The sequence below is a fragment of the Papio anubis genome, chromosome 4, assembly GCF_008728515.1.
Source record: "Papio anubis isolate 15944 chromosome 4, Panubis1.0, whole genome shotgun sequence".
Taxonomy (NCBI): domain Eukaryota; kingdom Metazoa; phylum Chordata; class Mammalia; order Primates; family Cercopithecidae; genus Papio; species Papio anubis.
In genome coordinates this window covers 143125551-143152193 of record NC_044979.1, presented here as the reverse complement: position 1 = coordinate 143152193, position 26643 = coordinate 143125551, and positions in this window count along the sequence as shown.

Below are 26643 nucleotides of genomic sequence, written 5' to 3'. Positions count from 1 at the left end.
TTGGGGTCTGACCCCACTGCAGGACCCCAGGCCTTGCTGCGGTACGCCTCTCGCGTGTCCCACGGCACTACTGGGGCGGCGAGCGACCCTCAGCCACCGCAGCCCACTGGAGCCCAGCTGCCCGTCTCTTGCCAGCACCACCTACTCCCCGCCCGCCACCCCGCCATTGGCTTCCCAGAGCTAAGACCTCCTTTTGAGTGGTCCATCTCCCGCGAGGCCACGCCTCCTGGTCGGCACAAGAGCCGGGCCCGCCCAGCCAGCCCCAACTCCTGGTGCTCCCAGCCCCCGGCGGCTCGGCTCGGCAGCCCCACGTGGGGGGTCGTAGCTGTAGTAGTGACTGCGGCCATGGTGTCGTGAGCAACGAACTCAAGCACTCGAGGAAGGCGCTGGCTTAGGGCCTGTCCGGCTGCAACCTCGGATCCCGCCTGGGAGGATATTTCAGGCCCTTCTGCCCAGCCCTAGCCCGGGGTTTAATCCTCAGGGGACTGGGCCACACTCCCTAGTTCCCCAGACCTTCCCTGGCACCTCCCTGCCCGGGGAGGGGGATGGTGGACTCATTGGTAACAGAACAGTTAAAAACTGTGGCTCAGAGGGTAGTTAAACTGCCCCAGTCACACAACAGTAGGGGGTAGCCTAGAAATAATACTGAGGGATTGGAAGGGGAAAGGGAGAAAGAGGTGGCTGGTGGCCGTCTCATAAGCACATACACACCCTGATGCAGTTATGAGCTAAGAAAGCCAGGGGAGGCTCCTGAAAACATCAAGCACCCGTGGTGATTTTTTTTTTTGTTTTGTTTTTGAGGACAGGAGTCCCCTCCTGTCACACACAGGCTGGGTGCAGTGGTGGTCTCAAGCTCACTGCCAGGCCTCTGCCTCCCGGGGTTCCAGCGATTCTGCCTCAGCCTCCCGAGCAGCTGGTTGGCGCCCGCCGCAGGCCTGGCTTCGTGCGGGGCAGGTCTCACTCATCACCAGGCTGGAGTGCAGTGGCGGATCTCAGCTCGCAAGCTCGCCTCCCGGGTTCGCGCCATTCTCAGCCTCTCAAGCTTCCCGAGTAGCTGGGACTGGCTCCCTTTTCGCCCAGCTACTGTATTTCTTAATAGGGGTTTCACCGTGTTAGCTTCCAGGATGGTCTCGATCTCCTGACCTGTGATCGCCACGTCTCGGCCTCCCAAAGTGCTGGGATTACAGGCTTGAGCCACGGCCGGCCAGCTAATTTTTGTATTTAATAGAGACAGTCTCCATGTTGGGTCAGGCTGGTCTTGAACTCCCGACTTAGGGTGATCCCACCACGCCTCGGCCTCCCAAAGTGTTGGGATTACAGGCGTCTTCCAGCTGGGGGCCAGTCTGGCTGCTCCCAGGCTGGGAGTGCAGTGGCTGATCTCGGCTGCACTGGCTCTGCCCTCCCGAGGTTCACGCCATTCTCCCTTCTCAGCCTCCCAGAGCAGCCGGGCTGAGCCTCCGCCACCGCCCGGCTAGTTTTTTTTGTATTTTCAGTAGGGGCCGGGGGTTTCACCATGTTAGCCAGGATAGTCTTGATCATAAGCCTCGTGATCCACCGCCTCGACTCCCAAGATGCTGGGATTACAGGCGGCACGGCGCTTGCACGGCGGGTCAGCTCTGTCACCAGGCTGGAGTACGGTGGCGGATATAAGCTCTTTCTGGCTCTGTCTCCCAGGTTCTTGCCCATTCTCCTGCCTCAGCCTCGAGTAGCTGGGACTACCGGAAGCCCACCACTCGCCCCGGCTGGTTTTTGTATTTTTGACAGAGCGGGGGAACTGCCGTGTTAGCCAGGATGGTCTCGATCTCCTGACCTGATGCTTCGTCTACGGCCTCTAAAGTGTGGGATTACAGAGCGGCCATGGCCTTTTTTTTCTTTTAAGTATGCGGCAATCCTTTTTTTAAAATTGAAGTGAGGCCGGAAACGGCGGTGAAACAAATGCCTAACCTTTAACCAAGCAGTGGGTTGAGTCCAGACTCATCCTGGCCTAACACGAGTGAAACCCCCATCTCAAAATACAAAAGAATCGCAGAGCATTATTAACAGTGCTGGCAGGTCCACCTAGAGGAGGCTGGCTGGCGATAATTTCGACAGAGCTTGCGATAACAATCGCCTACCATAGCCTGGGTAAACTCTGTCTCAAAACCAGCCATAATTTAACTAAATAAATAAAATTGAAGTGACTGACTATAACATAAAATTAGCGTTTTATTTATTCATTTGTTTGTTGGGCGGGTCTCTGTCGCCCAGGCTGGAGTGCAGTGGTGTGATTATGACTCATCGTGGCCTCAACCTCCCACAGCCTAAGCGATCCTCCCACTTTTAGCCTTTGGTGTATTTTGGGACTGCAGTGCCACCAGCACCTGCTGAATTTTGTATTTTTTGTAGAGATGAGGTTTCTCGCGCCCGGGCTGTCCTGAACTCTGGGCTCAAGGGATCCTCCTGCCTTGGCCTCCCAAAGTGCTGGGATTACAGGCATGAGCCATCATGCCCAGCCTGAAATCAGTTATTTCTGATCCCTTTAGTGGGGAATGGGGGGCCAATGGGTGGGAGGTGGTGCCGAGGTGCTGTTCCAAGCCCTCTCTCAGGGGACAGAGCTAAGAAAATGTATTTATGTGCATCTCTACTAAATCCTATACCTCTTATATATATTGAAAGCCAAGAGTTTACATTGATAGTTCCTGGGGTGCACTCCGTTTTATAACTCCCTTCTCCACCTGTGAGAACCTGGCTGCATTATTGTATTACATCTGCTTCTTTGATGGAGTCTCACTCTGTCAACCAGACGCTGGTGCATTGGCATGATCTTGGCCCTGCAATCTCACCTCCTGAGACAGATTCTCCTGCCTCTGGCCTCTCTCAAGTAGCTGGGATTACAGGTGCCTGCCATCTGCTGGCTAATTTTTGTATTTTTAGTAGTGATGAGGTTTTGCCATGTCTCCCAGGCTGGTCTCAAACTCCTGACCTGGGGTGATCTGCCCACCTCGGCCTCCCAAAGTGCTGGGATTACAGTGAGACCACATGCCCTGACCATATCTGCTTTTTTTTTTTTTTTTTTTTTTTTGAGGCGGAGTCTTGCTCTGTGCCCCAGGCTGGAGTGCAGTGGTCACAGGCTCACTGCAAGCTCCGCCCCGGGTTCACGCCCATTCTCCTGCCTCAGCCTCCCAAGTAGCTGGGACTACAGAGCGCCCACCACCGCCCATTTAATTTTCTTGTATTTTTAGTGAGGCGGGGGTTTTCACCCGTGTAGCCAGGATGAATGCGGGTCTGAGCCTGTTGATCGCCCGTCTCGGCCTCCCAAAGTGCTGGGATTGGGGCTTGAGCCACAGCGCCCGGCCCTATATCTACTTTTTTTGAGTTGCAGGTCTCACTCTGTAGCCTTGGAGTACAGTGGTGTGATCTCAGCTCACTGCAATCTCGGCCTCCAGGGTTCAAGCGATTCTCATGCCCCAGCCTCCTGAGTGGCTGGGATTACAGGCATGGGCCACCACACGCAGCTAATTTTTTGTATCTTTAGTAGAGATGGGGTTTCATCATGTTGGCCAGGCTGGTCTGGAACTCCTGACCTCAGGTGATCCACCCGCTTCGGCCTCCCAAAGTGCTGAGATTACAGGCATGAGCCACCGCGCCCGGCCCACATCTGCTTCTTTTATCAACCCTCCAGGTGTAGCACGTGTCTCCTGGACACTGTCACCTTTCACCATGTAGACCTGTCCTCCAGCCTTGCTGTCCTTTGGCAGGGATATCTTCTAGCCCCAGGACGGACGCCGCTCCCAGGTCACCGACCCCACCTAATTGAGCTCTCTACCCTCACTGATCTCATCCTCCCCCATTTGACTGTCCACCAGCAGCCACCTCTCTCATATCCCCCATGCCCAAGCCCTCTCCACCCCACTCAGCCTCGACCTCTGCTCAGAGCCCCCACCGTCCCCTACCTCACTGGGACACCCACCTGGCTCTGCTCCAGCAAATGGCTTCAGGACTGATTATTCTGGAAGGAAACGGAAAGGGGAAGGGACTAAAGGAAGAGAAGGAAGGAGGCTTTCTCCAGTTCTTGCTTTAGCTTAAAAATTCATGCCCCGTGTGCACTTTACTCTAGAACACACTTCCTTTTGTTTTAACGTGATACAGCGTTTCCACTATACAACTTCTGATAAAATTGCTGCCTGATTATCCAGGGGCTGCGTCTGGTCAGAGAGGGGGCCTGGCAGGCTGGGAAGGACAGGGAGGGGTCGGGGACGGGGAAGACGGGTGGGGAAGGGTGGACGGGGCTGGCCGGCCTCCTCTCCTCTTCCTTCCCTGGACAATGGGCTGCCGGCTGCCGCTGAGATAAGGGGTCTTGTCAGGGCTGGAATCACAGCATCTGGCCGACTGCCTGCTGGGGAAGGCCCCTTCCTCCCAGACCTGGCTAAACTACCCCCACCGAGCCCCGCAGCCTCGGAAGGCCCCTTCCTCCCAGACCTGGCTAAACTACCTCCACCGAGCCCCGCAGCCTCGAGTGAGGTCTCCTCTCATTGTGCCTTCCTGAAAGGGAGGTCCTCGGAGCCATGCCCAGGGTCACTGGGAGGCTGGCTGTGAGCCTGGCGTCTGGGGAGGCCCTTTCCCAGGCCCAGACATCTCCCCTGGCTCCAGGACACAGTCACACAAAGATAATTGTTGTCTTTGTGTTTCTTTATTCTTTTTTAGTATTTTTTCTTTTCTTTTCTTTTCTTTTTTCTTTTTTTTTGAGACGGAGTCTTGTTCTGTCGCCCGGGCTGGAGTGCAGTGGCTGGATCTCAGCTCACTGCAAGCTCCACCTCCCGGGTTTACGCCATTCTCCTGCCTCAGCCTCCCGAGTAGCTGGGACTACAGGCGCCCGCCACCTCGCCCGGCTAGTTTTTTGTGTTTTTTAGTAGAGACGGGGTTTCACCGTGTTAGCCAGGATGGTCTCGATCACCTGACCCCGTGATCCGCCCGTCTCGGCCTCCCAAAGTGCTGGGATTATAGGCTTGAGCCACTGTGCCCGGCTATTTTTTCTTTTGAGACAGGGTCTCACTCTGTCACCCTGGCTGGAGTGCAGTGGTGTGATCATGACTCACTGCAGCCTCGACTTCCCGAGCTCAAGGGATCCTTGTGCCTCGGCCTCCTGAGTAGCTGGGAGTATGGATGTGCACCACCATGCCTGGCTAATTTTTAATTTTTTTTTGAGAGATGGAGTCTCACTACATTGCCCAGGCTGGTCTAGAACTCCTGGACTCAAGTAATCCTCCCTCCTGGGCCTCTGAAAGCACTGGGATTACAGGTGTGAGCCACTGTGCTCAGCCTAAGACTAAACTTATGTTCAGTAAGTTATGTTACTTTCCAGCCCGGCCAACATGGTGAAATCCCATCTGTACTAAAAACACAAAAATTTGGCCGGGCGTGGTGGCTCACGCCTGTAATCCCAGCACTTTGGGAGGCCGAGGCAGGTGAATCATGAGGTCAAGAGATCGAGACCATTCTGGCTGACATGGTGAAACCCTGTCTCTAGGCCAGGCGCGGTGGCTCACGCCTGTAATCCCAGCACTTTGGGAGGCTGAGGCGGGCGGATCACAAGGTCAGGAGATCGAGACCACGGTGAAACCCCGTCTCTACTAAAAATAAAGAAAAAATTAGCCAACCCAGCAGTGGTGAGCGCCTGTCAGTCCTTTGGGAGGCTGAGGCAGAATGGGCATGAACGGGAGAAGCCCCGGGCTTACAGTGAGCAGTGCGCCACTACCTCCAGCCTGAAGCGACAAATGAGACTCCGTCTCAAAAAAAAAAAAAAAAAAAAAAAGGCAGTACTTGACAAGCTCAAGCCTGACCCAGCACTTTGGGAGGCGAGGCAGGCGGATCCGCGAGGTCAGGAGGTGGGAACCATCCAGCTAACAGGTGAAACCCCGTCTCTACTAAAATACAACAGCACAGAAATGAGTGGTGAAGTAGCCTGTAGTGCCTTCTTTCGAGGCGGCTGAGAACAGGAAGTAAACCCAGGAGAAACGGAGCTTGCAGTGAGCTGAGGGTCCCGACCCTGCCTCAACCCTGGAGACAAATGAGACTCAAATCTCAAAAAAAAAAAAAAAAAAGAAAAAATAAAAGAAACCCTGTCTCTAATTAAAACTACAAAGTTAATAGGAGTGTGTGTGAAGCAGACATCCTGAAGCGACAGGCGGACATCATCAAAACCTGTAAAACTTCAGGATTCGCTTCCAGGGTGAAGTATTAATGGCCGGGCATCTGGGCGACAGAGCGAGACTCCATCTCAAAAAAAAAAATAAAAAAGGAAAACCCTATCTAAGTAAAACACAAAAAGTTAGCCGGTGTGTAAAGGCGGGCATCTGTAGTCCAGCTACTCGGGAGGCGGCATCTGGTCAAACTACTCAGAACCTGAACCAGGAATCCATGGAACAGGAGAGCCGGAGTTGCAGTAGGCTGAGATCGTTCTCACTGCTTACTCCAGCCTGGGTGACAAAGCGAGACTCTGTCTCAAAACAACAACAACAACAAAATAAAATTAGCGGGGGCAGCTTGTAATCCAAGCTACTTGGAGAGGCTAGAGGCAGGAGGCTCCCAACTGAACCTGGGAGAGGCAGAGGTTGGAGTGTACCCAATGCACTCCAGCCTGGAGTCAGCAGAAACAAGGCCCTATGTCTCAAAAAAAAAAAAAAAAATAAAAACTTACCATACTCAAAGTACATATAAACCTGCAGTAAGTCTCCTGGCATGGTTATGTATGTTCAGGTCAATCTCTGCGGCCTGTGAAGCCCAGGAGGGACAGCTGGTGAGAAGTGTATGGCCACTGCATGGGCAGTAGCAGTGGCTCACGCCTGTAATCCCAGCACTTTGGGAGGAGGCCGAGGCGGCTGAGGATCACGAGGTCCAGGAGATCAAGACCATCCTGGCTAACACAGTGAAACCCGTCTACCTAAAATACAAAAAAACTAGCCGGAGACATTGGCAGAAGCCTGAGATCCCAGCTACTGGGGGAGGCTGGGCAGAGGCCAGTGAACCAGGAGGCTGAGGGCTGCAGTGAGGCTGAGATCGACCACTGCACTCCAGCTGAGAGCCAGACTCTCAAAAAGTGGCCTGCCAAGTGGGGGATGAACCTGGTGTCGTAGTATCAGGGGACGAAAAGGACCTAAAATTTCTCATGAGTAAGTTTCATGTTCATTACATATTGAAATGATAGTATTTGGGACATAGGAGTTAAATACCATACATTGAGAACTTTGATGTCACTTGTTTATCTTTACTTTTAACATTTTTTAACTTTTAGACTGGGCTTGGTGGCTCGCACCTGTAATCCCACTACTTTGGGAGGCCAACGCGGGTGGATCACTTAAGGCCGGGAGTTCGAGACCATGCTGGCCAACATGGTGAAACCCTGTCTCTATTAAAAATACAAAAATTAACCGGATGGGGTTTCATCATGTTGGGCAGGGAACTCCTCTCAGATGATCCTACCACCTTGGCCTCCCAAAGTGTTGGGATTACAGGCATGAGCTACCGTGTCCAGCCATGAGCAATGCTAAATACATTTTTTTGTTGTTGTTTTTTGAAATGGAGTCTCCCTCTTGTCAGGCTGGAGTGCAATGGCACGATCTTGGCTCACTGCAACCTCTGCCTTCCGGGTTCAAGCAATTCTCCTGCCTCAGCCTCCCAAGTAGCTGGGATTATAGGCGCCTGCCACCACTCTCGGATAATTTTTGTATTTTTGGTAGAGATGGGGTTTCACTATGTTGGCCAGGCTAGTCTCCATTTCCTGACCTCAGGTGATCCTTCCACCTCAGCTTCCTAAAGTGCGGGGATTACAGGCGTGAGCCACCGCGCCCGGCTGTTAAATACATTTTAAGTCCATTTTCCCCTGACCCCTCCGCTTTTATTCAGTCGGGTATGACAACAATTCAGTTCAGATCATCAGCTTTCCTATTTTCTCATTTTCAATTAACATCTTTCTCTGAAAGCATCTCTGATCGACCATTTGCAGTTAAGCTTAATTGTACCTCTGCACCTGGAGGGACCTGTCCCAGTTGTCTCTGTCTCGCATGGATGGAGGAAGAGAAAAGCTAAGGGGTCTACATTAGGAACCTGGACCACCTTTGAGTTATAAAGAGACCAGAAGGAAAAGTGTCCTCCAGGCATATTTGTGCGGAGTCCAGCATTGAAACTCCATCTTAGCATTCCACAGGCATCCGTCAACAGCTCAAGGGGTTGAGGTTATATTATCCTGGTGGAAGAGGGCTTTAACAAAGATTCCATGTAATAAAAAATTAACCTTAAAGAACCTGATATAGGCCAGGCGCGGTGGCTCAGGCCTGTAATCCCAGCATTTTGGGAGGCTGATGGGGGTGGATCACTTGAGGTCAGGAGTTCGAGACCAGCCTGGCCGACATGGTGAAGCACCGTCTTTATTAAAAGCATAAAATTAGCCGGGTGTGGTGCTGCGCACCTGTAATCCCAGCTACTGGGAGGCTGAAGCAGGAGAATCGCTTGAACCAAGGAGGCAGAGGTTGCAGTGAGCCAAGATCACACCACTGCACTCCAGCCTGGGCGACAGTGCAAGACTCTGTCCCCACCACCAAAAAAAAAAGAACACGGTACAGCTGGGTGAGGCGGCTCATGTCTGTAATCTCAGCGCTTTGAAAGGCCGAGGTGGGAGGATTGCTTCAGGCTAGGGGTTTGAGGCTTCAGTGAGCCATGATAGTGTCACTACACTTGGGCTTGGACAGAGCAAGCCCCTGTCTCTTCTCCGGAAAAATAAAAATAAAAATAAATCACGATACAAAAAAATAATCAGGCCAGGTGCGGTGGCTCACGCCTGTAAACCCAGCACTTTTGGAGGATGAGGGGGGCGGATCACCTGAGGTCAGGAGTTTGAGACCAGCCTGGCCAACATGGTGAAACCCCATCTCTACCAAAAATACAAAAAATGAGCCAGGCATGGTGGCATATACTTGTAATCCCAGCTATTCGGGAGGCTGAGGCAGGACAATTGCTTGAACCCAGGAGGCGGAGGTTGTAGTGAACCGAGATCGTGCCACTGCACTCCAGCCTGGGTGACACAGCAAGACTCTGTGTCAAAAACAAAACCAAACAAACAAACAAACCCCCCAAAAAACAAAAACAGGCCAGGCGCGGCGGCTCACGCCTGTAATCCCAACACTTTGGAAAGCCGAGGTGGGTGGATCACTTGAGGTTAGGAGTTCAAGACCAGCCTGACCAAATGATGAAACCCTGTCTCTATTGAAAATACAAAAATCAGCCAGGTGTGGTTTCAGGTGCCTGTAATCCCAGTTACTTGGGAGGCTGAAGCAAAACAATCCCTTAAACCTGGGAGGTGGGGGTTGCAGTGAGCTGAGATCATGCTATTGCACTCCAGCCTGGGCAACAGAGAGAGACTCTGTCTCAAAAAACAAAAACAAGGCCAGGTGCGGTGGCTCACGCCTTTAATCCCAGAGACGGGCGGATCACCTGAGGTCAGAGGTTTGAAACCAGCCCGGCCAATATGGTGAAACCCCGTTTCTACTAAAAATAAAATTAAAGAAAAAAAATTAGCTGGGCACGGTGTCAGGCGCCTGTAATCCCAGCTACTAGGGAGACTGAAGCAGAAGAATCGCATGAAACTGGGAGGTGGACGTTGCTCTGAGACGAGATTGCACCACTGCACTCCAGCCTGGGCAACAGAGCAAGATTCCATCTTGGAAAAAAAAAACAAAAAACAAAAACTCCAAACCAAAACAAAACCAAAAAACAAAAACAAAAACAAAAAATCAGCACCGTGCATGGTGGCTCACACCTGTAAACCCAGCACTTTGGGAGTCTGAGGTGGGTGGATCACAAGGTCAGGAGTTCGAAACCAGCTTGGCCAACATGGTGAAACCCCGTCCCTATTAAAAATACAAAAAATTAGCAGGCATGGTGTTGCGTGTCTATAATCCCAGCTACTCAGGAGTCTGAGGCAGGAGAATTGCTTGAACCTGGGAGGCAGAGGTTGCAGTGAGCCAAGATTCCACCATTGCACTCCATCCTGGGCAGCAGAGTGAGACTCCATCTCCAAAAAAAAAAAAATCAGCAAGAGTATAATAAATCCAGTGTAATAGCTCTAAACCATGCACCTATTTTGAAAGGTCTCTAAACAGATCAAAATGTCCAGCATATCTGGGGAGACTTGTTGATTCCAGGTAGGTTGTTTTTTTTTTTTTTTTTTGAGACGGAGTCTCGCTCGGTCGCCCTGGCTGGAGTGCAGTGGCGGGACTCAGCTCGCTGCAAGCCCCGCCTCCCGGGTTCACGCCATTCTCCGGCCTCAGCCTCCCGAGTAGCTGGGACTACAGACGCCCGCCACCTCGCCCGGCTAGTTTTTTGTATTTCTTAATAGAGACGGGGTTTCACCATGTTAGCCAGGATGGTCTCGATCTCCTGACCTCGTGATCCGCCCGTCTCGGCCTCCCAAAGTGCTGGGATTACAGGCTTGAGCCACCGCGCCCGGCCAGTAGGTTGTTTTTTTAACCTTTTATAATTATGTTTCTACTTCCCCAGAGCAATTTATCCACGTGCAGTAAGCAGTGTTAGCTGTTCTATAAACATCACCTTGTTTAGCTAGAAAGTAATCGAGAGCAATTTTGTTACCTAATATTTGTTACCTAATACAACTTTTTTTTTTTTTTTTTTTTGAGAGTCTTACTCTGTCACCCAAGCTGGAGTGCAATGGCACTATTTCAGCTCACTGCAACCTCTGCCTCCCAGGTTCTAGTGAATCTCCTGCCTCAACCTCCTGAGTAGCTGGGATTACCGGCACAGGCCACCACACCCAGCTAATTTTCGTAATTTTAGTGGAGACGGGATTTCACCCTATTGGCCAGTCTGGTCTGGAACTCCTGACCTCAAGTGATCCACCCACCTTGGCCTCCCAAAGTGCGAGCCACTGTGCCTGGCCTAATACGACTTTAGCAAGAGAATCTAGAGAAGTTGGTTGAGCTGCAATAGCCTTACCTGTGGAGTTAATAATAGATCCAATTTTTTTTTTTTTTTTTTTTTTTTTTTTTTGAGACGGAGTCTCGCGCTGTCGCCCAGGCTGGAGTGCAGTGGCCGGATCTCAGCTCACTGCAAGCTCCGCCTCCCGGGTTCACGCCATTCTCCGGCCTCAGCCTCCCGAGTAGCTGGGACTACAGGCGCTGCCACCTCGCCCGGCTATTTTTTGTATTTCTTAGTAGAGACGGGGTTTCACCGTGTTAGCCAGGATGGTCTCGATCTCCTGACCTCGTGATCCGCCCATCTCGGCCTCCCAAAGTGCTGGGATTACAGGCTTGAGCCACCGCGCCCGGCCAATTTTTAAATATATCTATACACTCACACACACACACATATATATACATATATACATATGTTTTATAGGGATGAGGTCTTGCTATGTTGCCCAGGTTGGTCTCCAACTCCTGGGCCCAAGATATCCTCCTGCTTTGGCCTCCCAGAGTGCTGGGATTACAGGCCATGAGCCACCAAGCCTGTCCTAGATTCAGTGGTTAAGAACAGGTTTCTAACCATTGCTTCTAAACGACTAACTCCAATCCAAGGGAGAAAAGCCTTGGGCTGGGCACAGTGGCTCACACCTGTAATCCCAGCACTTTGGGAGGCCGAGGAGGGTGGATCACCTGAGGTCAGGAGTTCGAGACCAGCTTGGCCAACATGGAGAAACCCCGTGTCTACTAAAAATACAAAAATTGGCCGGGCCCGGTGGCTCACGCCTGTAATCCCAGCACTTTGGGAGGCCGAGATGGGCGGATCACGAGGTCAGGAGATAGAGACCATCCTGACTAACACGGTGAAATCCCATCTCTACTGAAAATACAAAAATTAGCCGGGCGCAGTGGCGGGCGCCTGTAGTCCCAGCCACACGGGAGGCTGAGGCAGGAGAATGGCGTGAACCCGGGAGGCGGAGCTTGCAGTGAGTGGAGATTGCGCCACCGCACTCCAGCGTGGGCGACAGAGCGAGACTCCGTCTCAAAAACAAAACAAAACAAAACAAAAAACAAAAATAAAAATACAAAAATTAGCCAGGCATGGTGGCATGCGCCTGTAATCCAAGCTACTGGGGAGGTTGAGGCACGAGAATTGCTTGAACCCAGGAGGCAGAGGTTGCAGTCAGACGAGATTACACCACTGCACTCCAGCCTGAGCAACAGAGCGAGACTGTCTCAAAAAAAAAAAAAAAAAAAGAAAAAAGAAAAAGAAGAACAGACCAAAACTGGTCAGGGCATACTGGTCCAGGCATCCTCGGATAGTAGGTTGCTAGATGTCCTCTTGATGAGTTTTAGTTTTTATTTTATTTATTTGCCATTTACTTATTTTTGAGATGGAGTTCACTTCTGTCGCCCAGGTTGGAGTGCAGGGTCGGATCTCAGCTCACTGCAAGCCTCGGGCCCGGTTTACGCCATTCTCTCGCCTCAGCCTCCCTCGGTGCTGGAATGCGGTGGCTCGCCACCCTCCCATTAGTTTTTTTGTATTTTTTAGTAGAGACGGGTTTCACTGTGTTGGGGCCAGGATGAGTTTTAGTTTTAAACTCTGTTAGTACTGGTTCAGTTAGGAGTAGCAGCCTTTTACATTTTATTTTAATTTATTTACTTACTTATTTATTATTATTATTATTTTTAGAGTTGAAGTCTAGCTCTGTCACCCAGGCTGGGGTGCAGCGGCTGAATCATAGCTCACTGAAGCTTCAAACTCCTGGTCTCAAGTGATCCTCCCACCTCAGCCTCCTGAACAGCTGGGACTACAGGTGCCCACCATCATGCTCAGCTAATATTTTTTAAGTTTTTTTCTTTTTGTAGGGATGAGGTCTCGCCATGTTGCCCAGGTGGGTCCCAAATTCTTGGCTCATGGGATTCTCCACTTTGATCTCCCAAAGTGCTGGGATTACAGGTGTGAGCTACCACACCAGGCCCCAAGTACGTTTTTTTTTTTTTTTATTTTGAGTCAGAGTTTCTCAGTTTTGTTGCCCAGGCGGAGTGCAATGGCGTGATCTGGATCACTGCAACTCTGCCTCTCAGGTTCAAGTTGGATTTCCCACCAGCCTCCTGACTAGCTGGGGATTATTCTATGTTTTTGAGACAGCCCTTTGTCAACAGGCTGAAGTGGAATGGTTTGATTTTGGCTCACTGCAACCTCCCGCCTCAGATTCTCAAGTGGATTCTCCTGCCCAGCCTCCCGGTAGCTGGGACTACAGGCATGCCATGCCTTGGTTAGTTTTTGTATTTCTCTTTAGTAAAGATGAAGTTTCCACCACCATTTTGACCTGCTGGTGTCAAACTCCTGATCTTGTATCCGCTTCACCTCGGCCTCCAGTAGAAAGGATTTTTTTTTCTTGAGATGGAGTCTGGTTTGTCGCATCATGCAGTGGCTTGATTTCAGCTCACTGCAGCCCGCTTCCTCGCATTCATCTCTCCTGCCCTTCAGCCTCCCAGCTGGGACCAGGCCCGCCACCCCGCCTCCGCCAATTTTGTATTTAGTAGACGGGTTTCACCTGTGTTAGCCAGCTGTGGGTCTCATCTCCCGACCTGATCCCACTCGGCCCCGGGCCTCCCAAAGTGCTGGGATTACAGGTTTGAGCACCGCTACCGGGGCCTTTTTTTTGTGAGATGGAGATTTGATGACAGCCCCAGGCTGGAGTGAAATGGCTATAATCTCGGGTTCACCGTGATCCCCTGCCTCCCAGGTTCAAGCCGGCTGCTCCTGCCTCAGCTCTGAGAGCTGGGATGCAGGCATGCCACCCACACCCAGCTGACTTTGTATTTTTAGTAGACATGAGGTTTCACCGTGTTGCTCAGGCTGATCTCAAACTCCTGACCTCAGGGGATCCTCCCGCCTTAGCTTCTCAAAGTGCTGGGATTACAGGCGTGAGCCACCGTGCCCGGCCGCCAAGGGGGTTTTTACAGTTCCATCTGTTTGATATATATATATATATATATATTTTTTTTTTTTTTTTTTTTTTTTTTTGAGGCAGAGTCTCGCTCTGTCACTCCGGCTGGAGTGCAGTGGCGCGATCTCGGCTCACTGCAAGCTCCGCCTCCGGGGTTCACGCTATTCTCCTGCCTCAGCCTCCTGAGTTGCTGGGACTACAGGCACCCGCTACCATGCCCGGCATTTTTTTGTATTTTTAGTAGAGACGGGGTTTCACCGTGTTAGCCAGGATGGTCTCGATCTCCTGACCTCATGATCTACCCGCCTCGGCCTCCCAAAGTGCTGGTATTACAGGCGTGAGCCACCGCACCCGGCCCTGTTTGCTCTATTAGGTCAGAAGATTGAGAATGGTAAGTAAAATGGAAACAATGTGAAATTGGCCAAAATCAGTTGCAGTGAGCCAAGATTGTGCTACTGCACTCCAGCCTGGGTAACACAGTGAAACCCAGTCTCACACACACACACACACACACACACACACACACACACAAATCAGAATCAGTACTTGCGGGTTTTTCTGAAATAAACTTAGGACAGGTGCCACTGGTCAAATAAGCATTTTTTGAGGCTTTTTTCTTTCTTCTTCTTCTTTTTTTTGGCAGCTTTTAAATGTTGCCAACCAATATTGTTTTATAAAAGAAATCAATTTGTTAGTTACCCGATGAGTCAAATTGTGTTCCGCAGTTAACTGAGTATTTCATTGAATTTGGAAGAACTGGTTTGTTATCAGGTCCAAACCACAGTTCTCTTTTATCATCACAAGAGCAGCCGCGAGCTTTCCAGTTTTATTTTTCAGCCTCTGGTGCCCCACCTTTGGTAATTATTTGTGGTTCATCTTTTGAAGGTTCTTTGAGTGGGGCCCCAAGAGAGATTTGATTAAATGGATTTGATTAACGGCAGCCTTCGTAGCAGTATTATCAGCAAGGTTGTTTCCTCTAGCCTCCATAGCATCTAACCTTGAACGTCTGGGAATTTTGATAAAAGTCAAGGCCTGGTCACTGGATGGCCTCCAGTAAATTCTGTACACAGGATCCATGTTTCATTTGATCTCCAGTGGAAGTAAGGAAACGCCTTTGTTTCTTTGTTTCTTTCTTTTTTATTTTTATTTTTTTGAGATGGAGTCTCACTCTGTCACCAGGCTGGAGTGCAGTGGTGTCATCTCAGCTCACCGCAACCTCCACCTCCTGAGTTCAAACGATTCTCCTGCCTCAGCCTCCCGAGTAGCTGGGACTTCAGATGCCTGCCACCACACTCGGCTATTTTTTTTTGTATTTTTAGTAGAGATGGGATTTTGCCATGTTGGCCAGGCTGGTCTTGAACTCCTGGCCTCAAGTGATCTGTCTGCCTTGGCCTCCCATAGTGCTGGGATTACAGGCATGAGCCACCGTGCCTGGCCCGAAATGAAACTTTATGTACCCATTTTCCAGCCGAGGAACCTCAAGTTCCTGCCGGGAGCGTCTAGACGTGCAGCCGCTACTATCTGTACCCGGGTCACATCCTCCAGCTCTTGGTGAGATCCAACTGACCTCCAGTGTCCCCGTCTGCATCCCTGCTCCCACACATGTGGCCAGGAGCAGCTGTCAACAAATGGCTCTTGGGTTTAGGCAGGAATCCTCTAGACCCTTTGGCCCTAGCGTGGGCTGACAAATAGGCACCGCACTGTAGCCTCCCACATATCCCTGGCGGGATGAACGTTCGGTGGGATTCCTCAAGGTAACTGACTTGATAATGCATTTCTCTGGGACCTGTCCCTTCCCTGTCCCCCATGTCCCTGTCTTCTACCTGAACCTCTTGTGTGGAATGGCACCTCAGGCCCTGCCTCTGGGGGATGAAGATGAGGTTATCTGCATTCAAAGCCTCCCTCCTGTCACCCAGGATACACTTTCTGACCTGGAGGGGGGACAGGAGGTTCCTCGATGGCTGGTCCAGGCCATGAGGGGTTGATACTGGATTAAAAGAAGTCAAGCTTCAGGCTGGCGCAGTGGCTCACGCCTGTAGTCCCAGCACTTTAGGAGGCCAGATCACCTGAGGTCAGGAGTTCGAGACCAGCCTGGGCAACACGTTGAAATCCTGTCTTTACTAAAAGCACAAATATTAGCTGGGCATGGTGGTGCATGTCTGTAATCCCACCTACTGGGGAGACTCAGGCAGGAGAATCTCTTGAATCCAGGAGGTGGAGGTTGCAGTGAGCTGAGATTGTACCACTGCACTCCAGCCTGGGTGACTAAGCAAGACTCTGTCTCAAAAAAAAAAAAAAAAAAAAAAAGGAGTCAGGCAGACGTGGTGGCTCATGCCTGCAATCCCAGCACTTTGGGAGGAGGCCGAGGCGGGCAAATTGCCTGAGCTCAGGAGTTCGAGACCAGCCTGGGCAACATGGTGAAGCCCTGTCTCTACTAAAATACAACAGTCAAGCTGGGGTGTAACGGCCTGCGCACCTGTCGCTGCTTACCGGGAGGCTGAGGCAGGAGAGCCTGAATGATAGCTAGAGGAGCTGAGATCACATTGCCTTTCCAGTTAGCGACGCTTGAGATGAGACTTCATCTAAAAAAAAAAGGAGCCACACTTTTGAGACGGAGTTCTCGCCTGTCACGAGCTGAGTGATTTCTCACCTGCAAGCTCCGCCTCCTAGGCTTGACGCCATTCTGCCTCCCGCCTCCCAGTAGCTGGGACTACAGGCTACCACCTGGGCCTGTGCCAGTTTTTTTGTATTTTTAGTAGAGACGGGTTTCACCAAGTTAGCCAGGGATGGTCTCGACCTCTGACCTCGTGATCCACCCGCTCAGCCTCCCAAAGTGCTGGGATTATAGGTTTGTTTCTCACCATGCCCGCCAAGGAGTCAATTGTGCCAATTGTTAGGGGCTGGTGGATTTATAGACTGTAGTGACCACACAACAGGGCACTGGTGAGGCACCCCTCAGAGGTCATCCTATCCAACTCTTCTCGCGGGACTCACAGCTCCTCAGAGAGGGCAAGAGACTTACCCAAGGGCACACAGCAAGTCGAGGGCACAAGCAAGGTCAGCACCCAGGCCTCCCGCACCTGGGCCCAGGTGGTTTTCAGTTTGGAAACTGGAAATGGAAATGAAGCCTTGGAAAATCCGAACAGGGCAGGATGGGGGTGGCCCAGCTGTTTCACCATGGAAACAAAATTCTTTTGTTTTCCCGGCTACTCCAGCGGTACTGGGACAGAGGCAGATGTTTCTCTTCACCTGCCAGGAAAGTTTGGAAATTAAGCCCTCCTTGCAGGGAGGAAGGGACCCAGTGCTCTGGATTTTCAATTTAATGGGCTACCCAGGTCTTTGGAGTGCAGCCGGGGGAAGCGGAGAGGAAGCGCCCTGGAGAGGAAGCCAAAGATTTCCTGGAGGCGCCAGGGATGCAAGGAGTGGCCTGGAGAGGGAGTTAGGGAAAAGCAGCAGACACCCCTAACTTCCTTCTCCTCCTTCCAACAGAAACCTGGTTTGGGGTTTTAGTGGAGATGTCTCACCAGGGCCGCCAGTGTAGACATTAATTGGTCTAATGCAGGTACCAGGTCCCCGGCTCCTTGCAGGGAGGGTCATGTTTTAGGACAAGGCATGGCTTTAAAATAAAAAATTAATTGTTGTAAAATATACATAGCATGGCCCGGCATGGTAGCTCACTCCTGTAATCCCAGCACTTTGGGAGGCTAAGGTGGGAGGATCAGTTGAGGCCAGGAGTTCGAGACCAGCCTGGGGAACATGGTGAGACCCCGTCTCTACCAAAAATACAAAATTTAGCCCAGTGTGATGGTACATGCCTGGGACAATCACTTGAACCTGGGAAGTTGAGGCGATTTAAAAAAAAAATTAATACTAAAGGCCATGGTGGCTCACACCTGTAATCCCATCACTTTGGGAGGCCGAGGCAGGCAGATCACCTGAGGTCGCGAGTTCAAGACCAGCCTGACCAACATGGAGAAACCCCGTCTCTACTAAAAATATAAAATTAGCTGGGATGGTGGCACATGCCTGTAATCCCAGCTACTCGAGAGACTGAGACAGGAGAATTGCTTGAACCCAGGAGGTGGAGCTTGTGGTGAGCCGAGATCGCGCCATTGCACTCCAGCCTGGGCAACAAGAACAAAACTCCGTCTCAAAAAAAAAAAAAATTAATACTCTAGGCCGGGCGTGGTGGCTCACTCCTGTAATCCCAGCACTTTGGGAAAGACCGAGGCGGGCTGATCACCTGACGTCAGGAGTTTGAGACCAGCCTGGGCAACATGGTGAAATCCGGTCTCTACTAATAATACAAAAATTAGCCAAGTGTGGTGGTACATGCCTGTAATCCCAGCTACTTGGGAGGCTGAGGTAGGAGAATCACTTGCTCCTGGGAGGTGGAGGTTGTAGTGAGCCAAATCGCACCATTGCACTCCAGCCTAGGTCGACAAGACTGAAACTCTGTTTTAACAACAACAACAACAACAACAACAATAATAATAATAATAATAATACTTTTTTTTTTTTTGAGATGGAGTCTTGCTCTGTCACCCAGGTTGGAGTGCAGTTGCAAAATCTCGGCTCACTGAAACCTCTGCCTCCCGGGTTCAAGCGATTCTTCTGCCTCAGCTGCCCAAGTAGCTGGGATTACAGGTGTGTACCACCATGCCCAGCTAATTTTTATATTTTTTTAGTAGAGATAGGGTTTCACTATGTTGGTCAGGTTGGTCTCAAACTCCTGACCTCAGCTGATCTGCCGGCCTCGGCCTCCCAAAGTGCTGGGATTACAGGTGTGAGCCACTGTGCCCGGCCAAGGCGATTACTTTTTGCACGGACAGGGTCTTGCTCTGTTGCACAGCCTTGTCTTGAATTCTTAGACTCACTCAATCTGTCCATTTTGGCCTCCCAAAGCACTGGGATCGACCATGACCGCACCTAGTCATGACTGGCTTTCTTTATAATCATATGCATTTTATCTTGTGCATTTAAAAACTTGATACTGTGAGGAGGTTCATAATTTCTCAAAAGCCTGTTTTAGATAGTGTTGGGGAGATGTGATGTCTGGAGCCCTGGCAGCCATCTTGAGACTCTGAGGACCTGAGCCTGAAGGCAAAGCTCACCTGACAGGGATGGCAGAGTAAGAAGTGGGGGAAGTTCCAGGGTCCTTTCCAGCTGTGCTACAGTGAGTCAACCCTGGAAACTCCCCTCTTTGGGGCTTCTTGTTTCTTACTATAATGAAAGGTCTTGCTGGTTATCCAGTTGAGTCAGAGTTTTCTCTTTCTTGCATTTGAAGCTATTATGACTGCAAGAGGGAGCTCCCGAAGGGGTCTGGGAATGGCCCAGGGAAATAGGGGTGAGGTGAGACTCCACTGCCCGGACAGTGCCCTTGTATGAATTAGAAAAAGTGGGCCGGGCGCGGTGGCTCAAGCCTGTAATCCCAGCACTTTGGGAGGCCGAGACAGGCGGATCACGAGGTCAGGAGATCGAGACCATCCTGGCTAACATGGTGAAACCCCATCTCTACTAAAAAATACAAAAAAAACTAACCGGGCGAGGTGGCGGGCGCCTGTAGTCCCAGCTATTCGGGAGGCTGAGGCAGGAGAATGGCATAAACCTGGGAGGTGGAGCTTGCAGTGAGCTGAGATCCGGCCACTGCACTCCAGCCTGGGCGACAGAGCAAGACTCCGTCTCAAAAAAAAAAAAAAAAAAAGAAAAGAAAAAGTGGGCCAGGCATGGTGGCTTACGCCTGTAATCCCAGCACTTCAGGAGGCCGAGGCGGGCGGATCATGAGGTCAGGAGTTCGAAACCAGCCCGGCCAACTTGGTGAAACCCCATCTCTACTAAAAGTACAAAAATTAGCTGGGCGTGGTGACACACGTCTGTAGTCCCAGCTACTCGGGAGGCTGAGGCAGGAGAATCGCTTGAACCTGGGAGGTGGAGGTTGCAGTGAGTTGAGATAATGACACTGCACTCCAGCCTGGGTGACAGAGTGAGACTTTGTCTCAAAAAAAAAAAAGAAAAAGAAAAAGAAAAAGAAATAGTGGGCCAGGTGTGGTGGTGGCTCACACCTGTAATCCCAGCACTTTGGGAGGCCGAGGTGGGAGGATTGCTAAGGGCCAGGAGTTTGAGATCAGGTTGGACAACATGGTGAGAACTTGTCTTTACAAAAAACTACAAAACATTAGCTGGGCATGGTGTTGCATTCCTTTAGTTCCAGCTACTTAGGAGGCTAAGGTGGAAGGATCACTTGTGTCTAGGAGGCAGAAGTTGCTGCAAGCCAAGATCATGCCACTGCACTCCAGTCTGGGTGACAGACGAAGACCCTATCAAAAAAAGAAAGAGGCCAGGCACGGTGGCTCACCCCTGGCTAATTTTTGTATTTTCAGTAGAGACGGGGTTTCACCATTTTGGCCAGGCTGGTCTCAAACCCCTGTCCTCAGGTGATCCACCCGCTTTTGCTTTCCAAAGTGCTGGGATTACAGGCGTGGAGGCTCAATTTTTTAAAGAAGAAAAGGACGAATCAGGAGAGGAGACAATTACAAGCTCTGTTCATTTGGAATTCTCATTGGCTTACAGAAATAACTTTGGCTAGTGATTGGTTATATGTTGTAGACCCACAGGGTGGATGGCGTCTGTGGCCACTTGGGCATTAGCTGGTCCAGAGCCCAGAGCCCCCGTAGCAAGTAGCTTCAGGAGGTAATTATTTAGCGCAATAGAAACTGAGACGTGACTGCTGTTACATTTTTTTTCTTTTTTTTTTCTTTGAGACGGAGTTTCACTCTTGTTGCCCAAGCTGGAGTGCAATGGCAGGATCTCGGCCCACTGCAACCTCCGCCTCCCGGGTTCAAGTGATTCCCCTGCCTCAGCCTCCTGAGTCGCTGGGATTACAGGCGTGCGCCGCCACTCCCGGCTAATTTTTGCATTTTTAGTGGAGATGGGGTTTCACCGTGTTAGCCAGAATAGTCTGGATCTCCTGACCTCGTGATCCGCCCGCCTCGGCCTCCCAAAGTGCTGGGATTACAGGCGTGAGCCACCACGCCCGGCCTTTTGACTGCTGTTACTTTTTTTTTTTTTTTTCATTTTAAAAATAGATCAGTTTTATTCTGCTAGTTCCATAAAAACAGTGTAAACACCAGCATTCTGTACATCTTGCTGGTGAATTCACATAATGCTTAGTTCCCTGATCCTTTGACCCCCTCCTCTTCTCCAGTTATTTTCTGTTTGGACCACTGGCCACAGGAGTGGCGCAGGATTGGGGTTTAGGAGAGAGCAATGCGGCTTTTGTTTTATTGACTGCTTTTGTTACATTTTAAATGCCTTTCTGGACCTGATAATTTAAGGGGGCTGGCATTTCTCAGGTCAAAGGGTTTTTTTGTTTGTTTCTCACTATTGCTCAAAAGCCACATGTGTCAAGGGCAGCTCTTGTAACAGCTGAGAAACTTATAGAACCTTTCCAGGGCCGGCGCAGTGGCTCTCGCCTGGGGGACAAAAGCGAAACTCTATCTCAAAAAAAAAAAAAAAGAACATTTCCAGGCCAGGCACAGTGGTTCACACCTGTAAGTCCCAGCACTTTGGGAGATCGAGGTGGGAGAATCACTTGAGGCCAGGAGTTTGAGACCAGCATGGGCCACATGGCAAGCAAGACCTAGTTTCTACAAAAATTTTTTTGTTTTTTTTTTTTTTGAGACAGAGTCTCCCTCTGTCGCCCAGGCTGGAGTGCAGTGGCCGAATCTGAGCTTACTGCAAGTTCCGCCCCCCGGGTTTACGCCATTCTCCTGCCTCAGCCTCCCAAGTAGCTGGGACTACAGGCGCCCGCCTCCTCGCCCGGCTAGTTTTTTGTATTTTTTTTAGTAGAGACGAGGTTTCACCGTGTAGGCTAGGATGGTCTCAATCTCCTGACCTCGTGATCCGCCCGTCTCGGCCTCCCGAAGTGCTGGGATTACAGGCTTGAGCCACTGCGCCCAGCCTACAAAAATATTTTTAAAAAAATTAGCTGGGCTCAGTGTTGCACACTAGTGGTCACAGCTACTCGGGAGGCTGAGGTGGGAGAATTGCTTGAGCTTGGGAGGCGGAGGTTGCAGTGAGCTATGATTGCATCACTGCATTTCATCCTGGGCAACAGAGGGAGACTCTGTCTCAGAAAAATTAAATAAAGAAAAACGAACATTTCCATTATTGCAGAATGTTCTATTGGACGGCGCTGGGCCAGATGCCTGCCCCAAGCCCTGGGACACCCAAACCTGGTTAAAGTGCCAAGCTCCCATCTGGGGGTGCTCACAGAAGGGGCCAGAAGCTGGGATTACAAGTGTGGAGGCAGGCGCCACCCCAGACAGGTGGGTGATGTCTGAGCCAGAGTCTTTGGGATGAACAGGGCTTTGGCAGACAGCTTTGTTGGGCGGGCAACGGGCACAGCAGGTGTAATGGTATCGAGGTTGGAGAAGTGGACCGGCGGGGAGAAGAGAAGGGAGGATGGCAGGAGAGATGGGCAGAGGCCAGGACCCCAGGAGCCCTGAGCCTTCAGGGCTTTGGGCCCTCTTGGGGCAATGGGGAGCCACAGGAGAAGCATGAGGTGGAGAGGGCTGCCCTGGATTTGCCCACCTTCAGGAACCCACGTTGGTTGCCCGGGTGGGTGGTTTGGAGGTGATGAGGATGGAGGTCGTAGCATGTCACTGAGAGCGATGCTTGTTCTGATTTTTGTCCCCATGAGCCTCGGAAATCGGTCAGAACAGTGCTCAGACTGGGGACAGTGGCTCACACCTATAATCCCAGCACTTTGGGAGGCTGAGGCGGGCGGATCACCTGAGGTCAGGAGTTTGAGACCAGCCTGGCCAACATGGCAAAACCCCGTCTCTACTAAAAACACAAAAATTAGCTGGGCATAGTGGTGCATGCCTGTAATCCAGCAACTCCAGAGGCTGAAGCCTCCCCAGGAGGCGGAGTGCAGTGAACCAAGATTGCACCACTGCCCTCCAGCCTGGGCAACAGAGTGAGACTCTGTCTCAAAACAAAAACAAAAACAAACCAAAAACAATGCTCAGACCTTGCTGAATTGGAGAAGAGCAGGTGCCTGGGTCCTTTCAGCTGATGGTGACGTCACCATGAGCCACCATGCCCGGCCCTGTGAGTGTTTATAGCAGAGGTGGTTCTGTGCAGGCTCTGGGAGGAGTGAGTGGCAGATGGGGCTTGAGGCCAGAGGCAGGAGGACAATTCAAGACTGAGGTGTCTTGGGCACTGGTGCCGGGGCCAGGGAGAGTCCTGGCATGCTGGGCCCCGGGCCTCAGTGAAAGCAGGATGGGGTGGTGGCCAGGCGGGGAGGCCAAGGCCTGGCACCAGCCAACAGCCCCTCTCCTGGCAGGGACATCTTGGCAGGAGCCGGGCTCTGCCCAGGGCGCTAATGTCCTCTTAATTAGCCAGGCACTTGCCAAGCACTTGCCACTGCGGCCTCACTTTGCAGAACACACTTGGGCTTGGAGCAGGACCAGCATCAGCCACTGAGTGAGTAGTGGGGATGACCAGGTGAGCACCGTAGTGAGAAGGTGTGACCTCTGAGTCCCCACTGAAGTCAATCCAGGCCCCCACCTCCGGTCATCATCAGCAGAAGAGTGACAGAAAGAGAAACGATATCAAGGAACACGTTTTCAGGGCCAGATTCCAGGTTCCCCCACCTATTTTCCTTTGCTCCTGCCTTGCCTGGCCCTGCCCCCTTGAACTCTTATTCACCCAGTGCAGGCATCACCTCCTCCTGAAGGCCCTCCTGGACTGCACAGTTAACTCTGGGGTCTCCCTTGCACAGGGCAGCTCATGTATGGATCCACAGGTGAGTTCCTGTCTTTGAAGGGTTACAGTTTAGGTCCTGAGGCAGTGGTGGGGCGGTCACACCCCCACCCACACCCCTCTTTGCAAATCCCATGGGAGCTATGAGCCTGGGTTCCCCAAACTGTATGTTCCCCACTTAAAGCTGGGCCAGATCCTATTTGCTGTATCCAGGCATCAGTTTCCCTGTTTGTAACCAGAAGTCCATGCAGCCAGGAATTGGCAGGGAGCTGGGCACGGTGGCTCACGCCTGTAATCCCAGCACTTTCAGAGGCTGAGGCAGGAGGTACACTTGTGATCAGGAGTTTGAGACCCCAGCCTGGGCAACACAGTGAGATCTCCGCCTCTACAAAAAAATTAAAAACAATTAGCCAGGCCTGGAGGCATACACCTGTAGTCCCAGCTATTCAAAAGAGGCTGAGGTGGGAGGATTACTTGAGCCCAGGAGTTTGAGGCTGGAGCGAGCTCTGATTGCACCACTGCACCCCAGCCTGGGTAAGACAATGAGACTCTGTTTTATTTTATTTTATTTTATTTTATTTTTTGAGATGGAGTCTCGCTCTGTCACCCGGGCTGGAGTGCAGTGGCGAGATCTCGGTTCACTGCAACCTCTGCCTCCCGGCTTCAAGAGATTCTCCTGCCTCAGTCTCCCAAGTAGCTGGGATTACAGGTGTGTGCCACCATGCCCGGCTAATTTTTTGTATTTTTAGCAGAGACAGGGTTTCACCATATTTGCCAGGCTGGTCTTGAACTCCTGACCTCAGGTGATCCGCACCCCCTTGACCTCCTAAAGTGCTGGGATTATAGGCATGAGCCAAAGTGGCTGGCCGAGACCCTGTTTTAAAAAAATTAATTAGGTTGGGTGTGGTGGCTCATGCCTGTAGCCCCAGCACTTTGGGAGGCCGAGGAGGGTGGATAACCTGAGGTCGGGAGTTTGAGACCAGCCTGACCAACATGGAGAAACCCCGTCTCTACTAAATATTCTAAATTAGCAGGGCGTGGTGGTGCACACCTGTAATCCCATCTACTTGGGAGGCTGAGGCAGGAGAATTGCTTGGATCTGGGAGGCAGAGGTTGTGGTGAGCCGAGATCGTGCCATTGCACTCCAGCCTGGACAAAAAGAGTGAAACTCTGTCTCAAAAAAATAACAATAATAAAATAAAATAATAATAATAATTGATAGAGATGTTGGTGGAGGCAGGACAGTGGGAGTGACAGCCTGGTCCCGCCCTCCTGGGCTCTGACTGACCATGCTGGAGTGTGGCTCAGGGCCCTAGAGGGCACAGCTGTCCTGTGGCTCTGTGGTCAGCCAGGAAGCCAAGCCTGGCAGGACTCCTGCCCTAGAATCAGCTCCTCCCACTCCCCAGGGTACCATGCAGGGCGCTGGCCGTACCAGGCCGCCTCGCGGGTGCCGCAGAGCCAGCGGCTGCACAGCAACAAAGACGCCATTCACAGGCTCTCGGCCACGAGGCCGGTCATTTAAGGAGGGCCGAGCCAGTGACATCTGTGCATTTGTAACATGGACAGCATTTCTGGTCCCATATACACGCCTGGGTCAGCCACATTTATCTCCCTCTGAGAGAAGGTAAATGAGGCTTGGGAGGGAATGAGGGATGGCTTGGAGTCACACAACTCTAATGATGACCCTGGGCAGGAAGCTCCCAGGATGGCAACAGAAACTCAGGGCGGGCTGGGCCCTGACCGGTGGCTCACACCTGTCATCCTAGCACTTTGGGAAGCAGAGGTACAAGGATCACTGCAGCCCAGGAGCTCAAGGCCAGCCTGGGGAATATCGTGAGAACCCATCTCTAAAAAATAATAAAAATAAAAAATTGGGCCGGGCGCAGTGGCTCAAGCCTGTAATCCTAGCACTTTGGGAGGCCGAGACGGGCGGATCACGAGGTCAGGAGATCGAGACCATCCTGGCTAACATGGTGAAACTCCGTCTCTACTAAAAATACAAAAAAACTAGCCGGGCGAGGCGGCGGGCGCCTGTAGTCCCAGCTACTCAGGAGGCTGAGGCAGGAGAATGGCGTGAACCCAGGAGGTGGAGCTTGCAGTGAGCTGAGATCCGGCCACTGCACTCCAGCCTGGGCAACAGAGCGAGACTCCGTCTCAAAAAAAATAAAATAAAATAAAATAAAATAAAATAAAAATAAAAAATTGACCTGGCACGGTGGCTCACGCCTATAATCTCAGCACTTTGGGAGGCTGAGGTGGGCAGATCACGAGGTCAGGAGATTGAGACCCTGTCTGTACTAAAAAAGTACAAAAAATTAGCCGGGCATGGTGGCGGAAGCCTGTAGTCCCAGCTACTCGGGAAGCTGAGGCAGGAGAATGGTGTGAACCCGGGAGGCGGAGCTTGCAGTGAGCCGAGATTTCACCGCTGCACTCCAGCCTGGGTGATAGAGTGAGACTCTGTCTCAAAAAAAATTTTTTTTTTTTTTTTTGCTGGGCATGGTGGTGCATGTCTGTAGCCCCAGTAATTTGGGAGGCTGAGGTGGGAGGATTGCTTGAGCCCAGGAGTTTGAGGCTGGAGCGAGCTGTGATTGTACCACTGCACTCCAGCCTGGGTGACAGAATGAGACCCTGTCTCTCCCCACTCCCTGCAAAAAAAAAAACAAAAAAAAAACCTCAGGGTATTCCACCCCTGTCCTTGCACAGATGAAGATCGAAGCTTCTAGAAGGGGTATATTTTGCCCCCAGGCCACAAATCCTAGTCTTCAGACTACAGTCAAGACCTAGTACAGTGCTCAGGCGTAAAAAAGCTGTCAAGGAGGGTGTGAGGCTGCAAAGTTGCGGAGAGAAGGGGGGCCCCAGGGAGGCTGCAGCAGGAAGCCCCAGGGAAGTGCTTGGGAGAGGGAGATTCTGCAGCCAGAAGGAGCAGCCCGTGGCCTTTAGGTGTTTGCTCCTGTTTGTGAGTGGTGGTC